The sequence below is a fragment of the Macaca nemestrina genome, chromosome 19 (assembly GCF_043159975.1).
Source record: "Macaca nemestrina isolate mMacNem1 chromosome 19, mMacNem.hap1, whole genome shotgun sequence".
NCBI classification, from domain to species: domain Eukaryota; kingdom Metazoa; phylum Chordata; class Mammalia; order Primates; family Cercopithecidae; genus Macaca; species Macaca nemestrina.
In genome coordinates this window covers 29,732,762-29,745,496 of record NC_092143.1, presented here as the reverse complement: position 1 = coordinate 29,745,496, position 12,735 = coordinate 29,732,762, and positions in this window count along the sequence as shown.

Below are 12,735 nucleotides of genomic sequence, written 5' to 3'. Positions count from 1 at the left end.
TTAGTGTTCTGTTAATTCATCTCACAGAGTTACATCTGTATTTCGTGGATCTCTTTGCTAGCCTTATTTCTGTGGAATCTGAGAATAGGTATTTCGGATCCCTTAGAAGGCTATACGGCCAAAGGACATATCTTCCGATTACAAAGAGAACGAAGCTTTCTCAGAAACTTCTTTGTGTCCTGTGAAATCATCTCACAGAGTTACATCTTTCCACTCAAGAAGCCTTTCGCTAAGACAGTTCTTGTGGAATTGGCAAAGTGATATTTGGAAGCGCTTAGAGGGCTATGGTGAAAAAGGAATTATTCGCAGATGAAATCTGGAAAGAAGCTTTCTGAGAAACTGCTTAGTGTTCTGTTTATTCATCTCACAGAGTTACATCTGTATTTCGTGGATCTCTTTGCTAGCCTTATTTCTGTGGAATCTGAGAACAGATATTCCGGATCCCTTTGAAGATTATAGGGCCAAAGGAAGTAAACTCCGATAACAAAGAGAAAGAAGTTTTCTGAGAAACTTCTTTGTGTTCTGTGAAATCATCTCACAGAGTTACAGCTTTCCCCTCAAGAAGTCTTTCGCTAAGACAGTTCTTATGCAATTGGCAAAGTGATATTCGGTAGCGCATAGAAGGCTAGGGTGAAAAAGGAAATATCCTCAGAAGAAATGTGGAAAGAAGCTTTCTGAGAAACTGCTTAGTGTTCTGTTAATTCATCTCACAGAGTTACATCTGTATTTCGTGGATCTCTTTGCTAGCCTTATTTCTGTGGAATCTGAGAACAGATATTCCGGATCCCTTTGAAGATTATAGGGCCAAAGGAAATAAACTCCGATAACAAAGAGAAAGAAGTTTTCTGAGAAACTTCTTTGTGTTCTGTGAAATCATCTCACAGAGTTACATCTGTATTTGGTGTATCTCTTTGCTAGCCTTATTTCTGTGGAATCTGTGACCAGATATTTCGGATCCCTTTCAAGACTCTAGGGCCAAAGGAAATATCCTCCGATAACAAAGAGAAAGAAGCTTTGTGAGAAACTTCTTTGTGTTCTGTGAAATCAGCTCACAGAGGTACAGCTTTCCCCTCAAGAAGCCTTTCGCTAAGAGAGTTCTTGTGGATTTGGCAAAGTAATATTTGGAAGCCCATACAGGGCTATGGTGAAAAAGGAAATATCCTCAGATGAAATCTGGAAAGTAGCTTTCTGAGAAACTGCTTAGTGTTCTGTTAATTCATCTCACAGAGTTACATCTGTATTTCGTGGATCTCCTTGCTAGCCTTATTTCTGTGGAATCTGAGAACAGATATTCCGGATTCCTTTGAAGATTATAGGGCCAAAGGAAGTAAACTCCGATAACAAAGAGAAAGAAGCTTTCTGAGAAACTTCTTTGTGTTCTGTGAAATCATCTCACAGAGTTACAGCTTTCCCCTCAAGAAGCCTTTCGCTAAGACAGTTCTTGTGGAATTGGCAAAGTGATATTTGGAAGCCCATAGAGGGCTATGGTGAAAAAGGAAATTTCCTCAGATGAAATCTGAAAAGTAGCTTTCTGAGAAACTGCTTAGTGTTCTGTTAATTCATCTCACAGAGTTACATTTGCATTTCGTGGATATATTTCTAGCCTTATTTCTGTGGAATCTGAGAACAGATATTTCAGATCCCTTTGAAGACTATAGGGCCAAAGGAAATATCCTCCGATAACAAAGAGAGAGAAGCTTTCTGAGAAACTTCTTTGTGCTCTGTGAAATCATCTCACTGAGTTACAGCTTTCCCCTCAAGAAGTCTTTCGCTAAGACACTTCTTGTGGAATTGGCAAAGTGATATTTGGAAGCCCATAGAGGGCTATGATGAAAAAGGAAATATCCTCAGATGAAATCTGGAAAGAAGCTTTCTGAGAAACTGCTTAGTGTTCTGTTAATTCATCTCACAGAGTTACATCTGTATTTGTTGTATCTCTTTGCTAGCCTTATTTCTGTGGAATCTGAGAACAGATATTTCGGATCCCTTAGAAGACTATAGGGCCCAAGGAAAAATCCTCCGATAACAAAGAGAAAGAAGCTTTCTTACAAACTTCTTTGTGCTCTGTGAAATCATCTCACAGAGTTACAGCTTTCCCCTCAAGAAGCCTTTCGCTAAGACAGTTCTTGTGGAATTGGCAAAGTAATATTTGGAAGCCCATAGAGGGCTATGGTGAAAAAGGAAATATACTCAGATGAAATCTGGAAAGTAGCTTTCTGAGAAACTGCTTAGTGTTCTGTTAATTCATCTCACAGAGTTACATCTGTATTTCGTGGATCTCTTTGCTAGCCTTATTTCTGTGGAATCTGAGAACAGATATTTCGGATCCCTTAGAAGACTAGAGGGCCAAAGGAAATATCCTCCGATCACAAAGAGAACGAAGCTTTCTCAGAAACTTCTTTGTGTTCCGTGAAATCATCTCACAGAGTTACAGCTTTCCACTCAAGAAGCCTTTAGCTAAGACAGTTCTTGTGGAATTGGCAAAGTGATATTTGGAAGCCCATAGAGGGCTACGTTGAAAAAGGAAATATCCTCAGAAGAAATCTGGAAAGAAGCTTTCTGAGAAACTGCTTAGTGTTCTGTTAATTCGTCTCACAGAGTTACATCTGTATTTCGTGGATCTCTTTGCTAGCCTTATTTCTGTGGAATCTGAGAACAGATATTTCGGAACCCTTAGAAGACTATAGGGCCAAAGGAAATATCTTCCCATAACAAAGAGAAAGAAGCTATCTTAGAAACTTCTTTGTGTTCTGTGAAATCATCTCACAGAGTTACAGCTTTCCCCTCAAGAAGCCTTTCGATAAGACAGTTCTTGTGGAATTGGCAAAGTGATATTTGGAAGCCCATGGAGGGCTATGGCGAAAAAGGAAATATCCTCAGATGAAATCTGGAAAGTAGCTTTCTGAGAAACTGCTTAGTGTTCTGTTAATTCATCTCACAGAGTTACATCTGTATTTCGTGGATCTCTTTGCTAGCCTTATTTCTGTGGAATCTGAGAACAGATATTCCGGATCCCTTTGAAGATTATAGGGCCAAAGGAAATAAACTCCGATAACAAAGAGAAAGAAGCTTTCTGAGAAACTTCTTTGTGTTCTGTGAAATCACCTCACAGCGTTAGAGCTTTCCCCTCAAGAAGTCTTTCGCTAAGACAGTTCTTGTGGAATTGGCAAAGTGATATTTGGAAGCCCATAGAGGGCTATGGTGAAAAAGGAAATATCCTCAGATGAAATCTGGAAAGAAGCTTTCTGAGAAACTGCTTAGTGTTCTGTTAATTCATCTCACAGAGTTACATCTGTATTTCGTGGATCTCTTTGCTAGCGTTATTTCTGTGGAATCTGAGAACAGATATTTCGGATCTCTTAGAAGACTCTAGGGCCAAAGGAAATATCCTACGATAACAAAGAGAAAGAAGCTTTCTGAGAAACTTCTTTGTGTTCTGTGAAATCATCTCACAGAGTTACAGCTTTCCCCTCAAGAAGTCTTTCGCTAAGACAGTTCTTGTGGAATTGGCAAAGTGATATTTGGAAGCCCATACAGGGCTATGTTGAAAAAGGAAATATCCTCAGATGAAATCTGGAAAGAAGCTTTCTGAGAAACTGCTTAGTGTTCTGTTAATTCATCTCACAGAGTTACATCTGTATTTGGTGTATCTCTTTGCTAGCGTTATTTCTGTGGAAACTGAGAACAGATATTTCGGATCTCTTAGAAGACTATAGGGCCAAAGGAAATATCCTCCGATAACAAAGAGAAAGAAGCTTTCTGAGAAACTTCTTTGTGTTCTGTGAAATCATCTCACAGAGTTACAGCTTTCCCCTCAAGAAGCCTTTCGCTAAGACAGTTCTTGTGGAATTGGCAAAGTAATATTTGGAAGCCCATACAGGGCTATGGTGAAAAAGGAAATATCCTCAGATGAAATCTGGAAAGAAGCTTTCTGAGAAACTGCTTAGTGTTCTGTTAATTCATCTCACAGGGTTACATCTGTATATGGTGTATCTCTTTGCTAGCCTTATTTCTGTGGAATCTGAGAACAGATATTTCGGATCTCTTAGAAGACTATAGGGCCATAGGAAATATCCTCCGATAACAAAGAGAAAGAAGCTTTCTGAGAAACTTCTTTGTTTTCTGTGAAATCATCTCACAGAGTTACAGCTTTCCCCTCAAGAAGCCTTTCGCTAAGACAGTTCTTGTGGAATTGGCAAAGTGATATTTGGAAGCCCATAGAGGGCTATGGTGAAAAAGGAAATATCCTCAGATGAAATATGGAAATAAGCTTTCTGAGAAACTGCTTAGTGTTCTGTTAATTCATCTCACAGAGTTACATCTGTATTTCGTGGATCTCTTTGCTAGCCTTATTTCTGTGGAATCTGAGAACAGATATTCCGGATCCCTTTGAAGATTATAGGGCCAAAGGAAATAAACTCCGATAACAAAGAGAAAGAAGCTTTCTGAGAAACTTCTTTGTGTTCTGTGAAATCATCTCATAGAGTTACATCTGTATTTGGTGTATCTCTTTGCTAGCCTTATTTCTGTGGAATCTGAGACCAGATATTTCGGATCCCTTTGAAGACTCTAGGGCCAAAGGAAATATCCTCTGAGAACAAAGGGAAAGAAGCTTTGTGATAAACTTCTTTGTGTTCTGTGAAATCGTCTCACAGAGTTACAGCTTTCCCCTGAAGAAGTCTTTCGCTAAGACAGTTCTTGTGGAATTGGCAAAGTGATATTTGGAAGCCCATAGAGGGGTATGGTGAAAAAGGAAATATCCTCAGATGAAATCTGGAAAGAAGCTTTCTGAGAAACTGCTTAGTGTTCTGTTAATTCATCTCATAGAGTTACATTTGCATTTCGTGAATATTTTGCTAGCCTTATTTCTGTGGAATATGAGAAAAGATATTTCAGATCCCTTTGAAGACTATAGGGCTAAAGGAAATATTCTCCGATTACAAAGAGAGAGAAGCTTTCTGAGAAACTTCTTTGTGCTCTGTGAAATCATCTCACAGAGTTACAGCTTTCCCCTCAAGAAGTCTTTCGCTGAGGCAGTTCTTGTGGAATTGGCAAAGTTATATTTGGAAGCCCATAGAGGGCTATGGTGAAAAAGGAAATATCCTCAGATGAAATCTGGAAAGAAGCTTTCTGAGAAACTGCTTAGTGTTCTGTTAATTCATCTCACAGAGTTAAATCTGTATATGGTGTATCTCTTTGCTAGCCTTATTTCTGTGGAATCTGAGAACAGATATTTCGGATCTCTTAGAAGACTATAGGGCCAAAGGAAATATCCTCCGATAACAAAGAGAAAGAAGCTTTCTGAGAAACTTCTTTGTGTTCTGTGAAATCATCTCACAGAGTTACACCTTTACCCTCAAGAAGACTTTCGCTAAGACAGTTCTTGTGGAATTGGCAAAGTGATATTTGGAAGCCCATAGAGGGCTATGTTGAAAAAGGAAATATCCTCAGATGAAATCTGGAAAGAAGCTTTCTGAGAAACTGCTTAGTGTTCTGTTAATTCACCTCACAGAGTTACATCTGTATTTGGTGTATCTCTTTGCTAGCGTTATTTCTGTGGAATCTGAGAACAGATATTTCGGATCTCTTAGAAGACTATAGGGCCTAAGGAAATATCCTCCGATAACAAAGAGAAAGAAGCTTTCTGAGAAACTTCTTTGTGTTCTGTGAAATCATGTCACAGAGTTACAGCTTTCCCCTCAAGAAGCCTTTCGCTAAGACAGTTTTTGTGGAATTGGCAAAGTAATATTTGGAAGCCCATACAGGGCTATGGTGAAAAAGGAAATATCCTCAGATGAAATCTGGAAAGTAGCTTTCTGAGAAACTGCTTAGTGTTCTGTTAATTCATCTCACAGAGTTACATCTGTATTTCGTGGATCTCTTTGCTAGCCTTATTTCTGTGGAATCTGAGAACAGATATTTCGGATCCCTTAGAAGAATATAGGGCCAAAGAAAATATCTTCCGATAACAAATAGAAAGAAGCTTTCTTACAAACTTCTTTGTGTTCTGTGAAATCATCTCACAGAGTTACAGCTTTCCCCTCAAGAAGTCTTTCGCTAAGGCAGTTCTTGTGGAATTGCAAAGTGATATTTCAAGCCCATAGAGGGCTATGGTGAAAAAGGAAATATCCTCAGATGAAATCTGGAAAGAAGCTTTCTGAGAAACTGGTTAGTGTTCTGTTAATTCATCTCACAGAGTAACATCTGTATATGGTGTATCTCTTTGCTAGCCTTATTTCTGTGGAATCTGAGAACAGATATTTCGGATCTCTTAGAAGACTATAGGGCCAAAGGAAATATCTTCCGATAACAAAGAGAAAGAAGCTTTCTTAGAAACTTCTTTGTGTTCTGTGAAATCATCTCACAGAGTTACAGCTTTCCCCTCAAGAAGCCTTTCGCTAAGACAGTTCTTGTGGAATTGGCAAAGTGATATTTGGAAGCCCATAGAGGGCTATGGCGAAAAAGGAAATATCCTCAGATGAAATCTGGAAAGTAGCTTTCTGAGAAACTGCTTAGTGTTCTGTTAATTCATCTCACAGAGTTACATCTGTATTTCGTGGATCTCATTGCTAGCCTTATTTCTGTGGAATCTGAGAACAGATATTCCGGAACCCTTTGAAGATTATAGGGCCAAAGGAAATAAACTCCGATAACAAAGAGAAAGAAGCTTTGTGAGAAACTTCTTTGTGTTCTGTGAAATCATCTCACAGAGGTACAGCTTTTCGCTGAAGAAGTCTTTCTCTAAGACAGTTCTTGTGGAATTGGCAAAGTGATATTTGGAAGCCCATAGAGGGCTATGTTGAAACAGGAAATATCCTCAGATGAAATCTGGAAAGAAGCTTTCTGAGAAACTGCTTAGTGTTCTGTTAATTCATCTCACAGAGTTACATCTGTATTTGGTGTATCTGTTTGCTAGCGTTATTTCTGTGGAATCTGAGAACAGATATTTCGGATCTATTAGAAGACTATAGGGCCAAAGGAAATATCCTCCGATAACAAAGAGAAAGAAGCTTTCTGAGAAACTTCTTTGTGTTCTGTGAAATCATCTCACAGAGTTAAAGCTTTCCCCTCAAGAAGCCTTTCGCTAAGACAGTTCTTGTGGAATTGGCAAAGTAATATTTGGAAGCCCATACAGTTCTATGGTGAAAAAGGAAATATCCTCAGATGAAATCTGGAAAGTATCTTTCTGAGAAACTGCTTAGTGTTCTGTTAATTCATCTCACAGAGTTACATCTGTATTTCGTGGATCTCTTTGCTAGCCTTATTTCTGTGGAATCTGAGAACAGATATTTCGGATCCCTTAGAAGATTATAGGGCCAAAGAAAATATCTTCCGATAACAAAGAGAAAGAAGCTTTCTTACAAACTTCTTTCTGTTCTGTGAAATCATCTCACAGAATTACAGCTTTCCCCTCAAGAAGTCTTTCGCTAACACACTTCTTGTGGAATTGGCAAAGTGATATTTGGAAGCCCATAGAGGGCTATGGTGAAAAAGGAACTATCCTTAGATGAAATCTGGAAAGAAGCTTTCTGAGAAACTGCTTAGTGTTCTGTTAATTCATCTCACCGAGTTACATCTGTATTTGTTGTATCTCTTTGCTAGCCTTATTTCTGTGGAATCTGAGAACAGAGATTTCGGATCCTTTAGAAGACTATAGGGCCCAAGGAAAAATCCTCCGATAACAAAGAGAAAGAAGCTTTCTGAGAAACTTCTTTGTGCTCTGTGAAATCATCTCACAGAGTTACAGCTTTCCCCTCAAGAAGCCTTTCGCTAAGACAGTTCTTGTGGAATTGGCAAAGTGATATTTGGAAGCCCATAGACGGCTATGGTGAAAAAGGAAATATACTCAGATGAAATCTGGAAAGTAGCTTTCTGAGAAACTGCTTAGTGTTCTGTTAATTCGTCTCACAGAGTTACATCTGTATTTCGTGGATCTCTTTGCTAGCTTTATTTCTGTGGAATCTGAGAACAGATATTTCGGATCCCTTAGAAGACTAGAGGGCCAAAGGAAATATCCTCCGATCACAAAGAGAACGAAGCTTTCTCAGAAACTTCTTTGTGTTCCGTGAAATCACCTCACAGAGTTACAGCTTTCCACTCAAGAAGCCTTTCGCTAAGACAGTTCTTGTGGAATTGGCAAAGTGATATTTGGAAGCCCATAGAGGGCTATGGTGAAAAAGGAAATATCCTCAGATGAAATCTGGAAAGAAGCTTTCTGAGAAACTGCTTAGTGTTCTGTTAATTCATCTCACAGAGTTACATCTGTATTTCGTGGATCTCTTTGCTAGCCTTATTTCTGTTTAATCTGAGAACAGATATTTCGGATCCCTTAGAAGACTATAGGGCCAAAGGAAATATCTTCCTATAACAAAGAGAAAGAAGCTTTCTTAGAAACTTCTTTGTGTTCTGTGAAATCATCTCACAGAGTTACAGCTTTCCCCTCAAGAAGCCTTTCGCTAAGACAGTTCTTGTGGAATTGGCAAAGTGATATTTGGAAGCCCATAGAGGGCTATGGTGAAAAAGGAAATATCCTCAGATGAAATCTGGAAAGTAGCTTTCTGAGAAACTGCTTAGTGTTCTGTTAATTCATCTTACAGAGTTACATTTTTATTTCGTGGATCTTTTGCTACCCTTATTTCTGTGGAATCTGAGAACAGATATTTCGGATCCCTTTGAAGACTGTAGGGCCAAAGGAAATATCCTCCGATAACAAAGAGAAAGAAGCTTTCTGAGAAACTTCTTTGTTTTCTGTGAAATCATCTCACAGAGTTACAGCTATCCCCTGAAGAAGTCTTTCGCTAAGACAGTTCTTTTGGAATTGGCAAAGTGATATTTGGAAGCCCATAGAGGGCTATGGTGAAAAAGGAAATATCCTCAGATGAAATCTGGAAAGTAGCTTTCTGAGAAACTGCTTAGTGTTCTGTTAATTCATCTCACAGAGTTACATCTGTATTTGGTGTATCTCTTTGCTAGCCTAATTTCTGTGGAATCTGAGAACAGATATTTCGGATCCCTTAGAAGACTATAGGGCCCAATGAAATATCCTCCGATAACAAAGAGAAAGAAGCTTTCTGAGAAACTTCTTTGTGTTCTGTGAAATCATCTCACAGAGGTACAGCTTTCCCCTCAAGAAGTCTTTCGCTAAGACAGTTCTTGTGGAATTGGCAAAGTGATATTTGGAAGCCCATAGAGGGCTATGTTGAAAAAGGAAATATCCTCAGATGAAATCTGGAAAGAAGCTTTCTGAGAAACTGCTTAGTGTTCTGTTAATTCACCTCACAGAGTTACATCTGTATTTGGTGTATCTCTTTGCTAGCGTTATTTCTGTGGATCTGAGAACAGATATTTCGGATCTCTTAGAAGACTATAGGGCCAAAGGAAATATCCTCCGATAACAAAGAGAAAGAAGCTTTCTGAGAAACTTCTTTGTGTTCTGTGAAATCATCTCACAGAGTTACAGCTTTCCCCTCAAGAAGCCTTTCGCTAAGACAGTTTTTTTGGAATTGGCAAAGTAATATTTGGAAGCCCATACAGGGCTATGGTGAAAAAGGAAATATCCTCAGATGAAATCTGGAAAGAAGCTTTCTGAGAAACTGCTTAGTGTTCTGTTAATTCATCTCACAGAGTAACATCTGTATATGGTGTATCCCTTTGCTAGCCTTATTTCTGTGGAATCTGAGAACAGATATTTCGGATCTCTTAGAAGACTATAGGGCCAAAGGAAATATCTTCCGATAACAAAGAGAAAGAAGCTTTCTTAGAAACTTGTTTGTGTTCTGTGAAATCATCTCACAGAGTTACAGCTTTCCCCTCAAGAAGCCTTTCGCTAAGACAGTTCTTGTGGAATTGGCAAAGTGATATTTGGAAGCCCATAGAGGGCTATGGCGAAAAAGGAAATATCCCCAGATGAAATCTGGAAAGTAGCTTTCTGAGAAACTGCTTAGTGTTCTGTTAATTCATCTCACAGAGTTACATCTGTATTTCTTGGATCTCATTGCTAGCCTTATTTCTGTGGAATATGAGAACAGATATTCCGGAACCCTTTGAAGATTATAGGGCCAAAGGAAATAAACTCCGATAACAAAGAGAAAGAAGCTTTGTGAGAAACTTCTTTGTGTTCTGTGAAATCATCTCACAGAGGTACAGCTTTCCCCTGAAGAAGTCTTTCGCTAAGACAGTTCTTGTGGAATTGGCAAAGTGATATTTGGAAGCCCATAGAGGGCTATGTTGAAACAGGAAATATCCTCAGATGAAATCTGGAAAGAAGCTTTCTGAGAAACTGCTTAGTGTTCTGTTAATTCATCTCACAGAGTTACATCTGTATTTGGTGTATCTCTTTGCTAGCGTTATTTCTGTGGAATCTGAGAACAGATATTTCGGATCTCTTAGAAGACTATAGGGCCAAAGGAAATATCCTCCGATAACAAAGGGAAAGAAGGTTTCTGAGAAACTTCTTTGTGTTCTGTGAAATCATCTCACAGAGTTACAGCTTTCCGCTCAAGAAGCCTTTCGCTAAGACAGTTCTTGTGGAATTGGCAAAGTCATATTTGGAAGCCCATACAGGGCTAGGGTGAAAAAGGAAATATCCTCAGATGAAATCTGGAAAGTATCTTTCTGAGAAACTGCTTAGTGTTCTGTTAATTTATCTCACAGAGTTACATCTGTATTTCGTGGATCTCTTTGCTAGCCTTATTTCTGTGGAATCTGAGAACAGATATTTCGGATCCCTTAGAAGACTATAGGGCCAAAGAAAATATCTTCCGATAACAAAGAGAAAGAAGCTTTCTTAGAAACTTCTTTGTGTTCTGTGAAATCATCTCACAGAATTACAGCTTTCCCCTCAAGAAGTCTTTCGCTAAGACACTTCTTGTGGAATTGGCAAAGTGATATTTGGAAGCCCATAGAGGGCTATGGTGAAAAAGGAAATATCCTCAGATGAAATCTGGAAAGAAGCTTTCTGAGAAACTGCTTAGTGTTCTGTTAATTCATCTCACAGAGTTACATCTGTATTTGTTGTATCTCTTTGCTAGCCTTATTTCTGTGGAATCTGAGAACAGAGATTTCGGATCCCTTAGAAGACTATAGGGCCCAAGGAAAAATCCTCCGATAACAAAGAGAAAGAAGCTTTCTGAGAAACTTCTTTGTGCTCTGTGAAATCATCTCACAGAGATACAGCTATCCCCTGAAGAAGTCTTTCGCTAAGACAGTTCTTTTGGAATTGGCAAAGTGATATTTGGAAGCCCATAGAGGGCTATGGTGAAAAAGGAAATATCCTCAGATGAAATCTGGAAAGAAGCTTTCTGAGAAACTGCTTAGTGTTCTGTTAATTCATCTCACAGAGTTACATCAGTATTTCGTGGATCTCTTTGCTAGCCTTATTTCTGTGGAATCTGAGAACAGATATTTCGGATCCCTTAGAAGACTAGAGGGCCAAAGGAAATATCCTCCGATCACAAAGAGAACGAAGCTTTCTCAGAAACTTCTTTGTGTTCCGTGAAATCACCTCACAGAGTTACAGCTTTCCACTCAAGAAGCCTTTCGCTAAGACAGTTCTTGTGGAATTGGCAAAGTGATATTTGGAAGCCCATAGAGGGCTATGGTGAAAAAGGAAATATCCTCAGATGAAATCTGGAAAGAAGCTTTCTGAGAAACTGCTTAGTGTTCTGTTAATTCATCTCACAGAGTTACATCTGTATTTCGTGGATCTCTTTGCTAGCCTTATTTCTGTGGAATCTGAGAACAGATATTTCGGATCCCTTAGAAGACTATAGGGCCAAAGGAAATATCCTCCGATAACAAAGAGAAAGAAGCTTTCTGAGAAACTTCTTTGTGTTCCGTGAAATCATCTCACAGAGTTACAGCTTTCCCCTCAAGAAGCCTTTCGCTAAGACAGTTCTTGTGGAATTGGCAAAGTAATATTTGGAAGCCCATACAGGGCTATGGTGAAAAAGGAAATATCCTCAGATGAAATCTGGAAAGAAGCTTTCTGAGAAACTGCTTAGTGTTCTGTTAATTCATCTCACAGGGTTACATCTGTATATGGTGTATCTCTTTGCTAGCCTTATTTCTGTGGAATCTGAGAACAGATATTTCGGATCTCTTAGAAGACTATAGGGCCATAGGAAATATCCTCCGATAACAAAGAGAAAGAAGCTTTCTGAGAAACTTCTTTGTTTTCTGTGAAATCATCTCACAGAGTTACAGCTTTCCCCTCAAGAAGCCTTTCGCTAAGACAGTTCTTGTGGAATTGGCAAAGTGATATTTGGAAGCCCATAGAGGGCTATGGTGAAAAAGGAAATATCCTCAGATGAAATATGGAAATAAGCTTTCTGAGAAACTGCTTAGTGTTCTGTTAATTCATCTCACAGAGTTACATCTGTATTTCGTGGATCTCTTTGCTAGCCTTATTTCTGTGGAATCTGAGAACAGATATTCCGGATCCCTTTGAAGATTATAGGGCCAAAGGAAATAAACTCCGATAACAAAGAGAAAGAAGCTTTCTGAGAAACTTCTTTGTGTTCTGTGAAATCATCTCATAGAGTTACATCTGTATTTGGTGTATCTCTTTGCTAGCCTTATTTCTGTGGAATCTGAGACCAGATATTTCGGATCCCTTTGAAGACTCTAGGGCCAAAGGAAATATCCTCTGAGAACAAAGGGAAAGAAGCTTTGTGATAAACTTCTTTGTGTTCTGTGAAATCGTCTCACAGAGTTACAGCTTTCCCCTGAAGAAGT